The sequence below is a fragment of the Salvelinus sp. IW2-2015 genome, unplaced genomic scaffold (assembly GCF_002910315.2).
Source record: "Salvelinus sp. IW2-2015 unplaced genomic scaffold, ASM291031v2 Un_scaffold4243, whole genome shotgun sequence".
NCBI lineage: Eukaryota > Metazoa > Chordata > Actinopteri > Salmoniformes > Salmonidae > Salvelinus > Salvelinus sp. IW2-2015.
The window spans coordinates 56,723-59,738 of record NW_019945514.1 but is presented as its reverse complement, the minus strand read 5'-3'; the positions used below and the strand labels follow the sequence as shown (position 1 = coordinate 59,738).

Sequence of the window (3,016 nt, the reverse complement as noted above, 5' to 3'; positions counted from 1 at the left end):
GCCCTTGAAGCATGTGTACTGTAGAGCTGTGAGGGGAAAACGCGCTCCAGTCACACATCCCAATAAGGCCTGGTATACACGTGAATGGATACAGTGTCAGTATAGTATACCTGAATGGATACAGTGTCCGTTTTGACGGAGGAGGTTTACGGATTGGAGAACTGGAGGGAAGGAGGATGCATTTTAATTCAGCATGCCTACCATACCCCACATACACACACACACCCTTCTGCCTCAGCCACAGTATGGGAGGCCATGTTTAAACACACACCCTTCTCACACACAGGTAAGGAAATGGAAGGAAATGAACAACACTACAGAGGACGTCTTCTACGGCCTGGAGAGTAGAGGACTGTAGTCCTCTGAGCGACAGTGGGGTGGTCTGGGTTCATGTGTATCCCTGTGTAAGTGTTTATGTTTGTTGTAGAGTATACAGTATGTTGTGTTTACCTTCACCCTGGGTGGCCACCTTGAGGACGGCAGAGCTCTCTCCCAGGCCGTTCTTGTTGTTGTGCCAACACCCGGAACTTGTACTTGGAGTCGGGCATTAGGTTTCGAATGGTCACCTGCATTCTCACCTGGCCGACTGTATTCAGGATACGCTCCCTGAGACACAGACACACAACAGCCCAGTTAGTGATCACACAGATGCACACACACCATCAACAGCCCAGTTAGTGCAACATCAGATGCCACACACAACAGTTTCCATATCACACAAGCACCACACCATCACAGCACTATCAACTAGAGGTCGACCGATTAATCGGAATGGCCGATTAATTAGGGCCGATTTCAAGTTTTCATAACAATCGAATCGTATTTTTGGGCGCCGATTTGCCGATTTTTAAATAATATTTTTTATTTATTTTTTTACACCTTTATTTAATCTTTGTTTAACTAGGCAAGTCAGTTAAGAACACATTCTTATTTTCAATGACGGCCTAGGAACGTTCTGCCTCGTTCAGGGGCAGAACGACAGATTTTTAACCTTGTCAGCTCGGGGGATCCAATCTTGCAACCTTACAGTTAACTAGTCCAATGCTCTAACACCTGATTACATGCACTCCACGAAAGCCTGCCTGTTACGCAAATGCAGTAAGCTAAGGTAAGTTGCTAGCTAGCATTAAACTTATCTTATAAAAAACAATCAATCAATGACTGTCATTGCTCCAATGTGTACTTAACCATGAACATCAATGCCTTTTCTAAAATCAATACACAAGTATATATTTTTAAACCTGCATATTTAGCTAAAAGAACCAGGTTAGCAGTCAATATAACCAGGTGAAATTGTGTCATTTCTCTTCGTTCATTGCACGCAGAGTCAGGGTATATGCAATAGTTTGGGCCACCTGGCTCTTTGCGAACTAATTTGCCAGAATTTTACGTAATTATGACTAACATTAAAGGTTGTGCAATGTAACAAGAATATTTAGACTCATGGATGCCCCCGTTAGATAAAATACGGAACGGAATAAACGTTTCGTTTTCGAGGTGATAGTTTCCGGATTAGTCAAAGGTATATGGTTTAGAGAGAAATATTCACGCGTATATTCCTGTAATAACTTGCGGCTGAACTTGAAATGGGGTTCCTTCGTTATTTTACCGTTCATGTCTTCCATAGAGAATGTCTTGATCTACTTCAAATAAGGTCTGTGTTTCGCGGAGGAGCAGACTGACAGGGGCCATGCAGACAAGCTCTGCTTTCTGCACTACAACCTAAAACTAACTGGGAATATTGAAGACCCATGAAAGCTGGTGGTTCGTTTTAACATATGTTCTCATGTTATTTGAGACTAAATTGATTTTATTTATGTATTATATTAAGTTAAATAAAAGTATTCATTGTTCATTCAGTATTGTTGCAATTGTCATTATTACAAAATGTGTGTGTGTGTATGATATATATATTTATTTTAAAATCGGCCGATTAATTGTATCGGCTTTTTTGTCCTCCAATATCGGTATCGGGCGTTGAAAAATCATAATCGGTCGACCTCTACTATCAACAGCCCAGTTAGTGTACACCCTATCAACAGGTCAGTTAATGTACACACTATCAATAGAAGGCAAGCAATACTACATCACTTGATTTCTACTGAGTGGACTGTGTTGCATTTACAGACTACACAACATTTACATAGCAAGAGTCTACCTGTACACTGGGTATGTGTGTATGCCTACAGGGGCCCTCAGCAGGGTGTATGCCATAGGGGCCCTCAGCAGGGTGTATGCCATAGGGGCCCTCAGCAGGGTGTATGCCCTGAGGGCCCTCAGAGAGGTGTATGCCATAGGGCCCTCAGTAGGGTGTATGCTATAGGGGCCCTCAGTAGGGTGTATGCTATAGGGGCCCTCAGTAGGGTGTATTGCTATAGGGCCCTCAGTAAGGGAATTGCTATTAAGGGCCCTCAGTAGGGTGTATGATGTACTGCTACTGAATAGGAGGCCTACCTGCTTATAATACACTGAGCAGTGGATGTAATACTGTTACTGTGTAGGGTCCCTACCTGTTGGTACCCTCCTGATTGAAGTAGACAGAGTAGGTGAGGTCTTCTCCATTGGGCTCAGCTGGAGGGCGCCAGGTGAGCTTGATGAAGCGGGTGGAGACCAGCGAGGCCACAACGTCACGGGGGGCGGGGGGGTGGGCCAGTGGGGTTAGCCACACCTCTGGAGCCTGGCGTTACATGGTCAGTAGTGGTCAGGAGTCAGTGAGGGGGGAGGAGGGGTGGGAGGGCTACATCTTTGAGGGTGGAGTGGGGGGAGATGAGTAGGGTCAGGTGGATGGAAGGTGAAGAAGACAGCGAAAGAGAGGAGAAAGAGATGGACGGACGGCGGGCATCCAAAGGAACAGAGAAGAAGAGAAAGGAAAGGACAGCGAAATAAAGGAGAACAAAAAAGAAAACAGAAGAAACACACAAAATAACAACCACGTAACAAAAAAAGATCTCTCGGCATGACAAGGAATCACAAAACACAGTAATATCACGTTGGAATAATCACAACGAACACAATA

General features: G+C 44.5%; 1 long non-coding RNA gene across 1 annotated transcript in view; it reads right to left on the bottom strand.

Moving 5' to 3' along the window:
* LOC112077061 (uncharacterized) overlaps positions 1 to 2,684 on the bottom strand; it is a 9,884-nt gene extending 7,200 nt beyond the window's left edge. The window contains exons 1-2 of the long non-coding RNA XR_002895314.2: positions 2,511 to 2,684; positions 451 to 606 (exon numbers count right to left, since the gene is read on the bottom strand). This is a non-coding gene — a long non-coding RNA (uncharacterized lncRNA). The remainder of the gene's footprint in view (positions 1 to 450; positions 607 to 2,510) is intronic.
* Between the last annotated feature and the right edge of the window lie 332 nt (positions 2,685 to 3,016).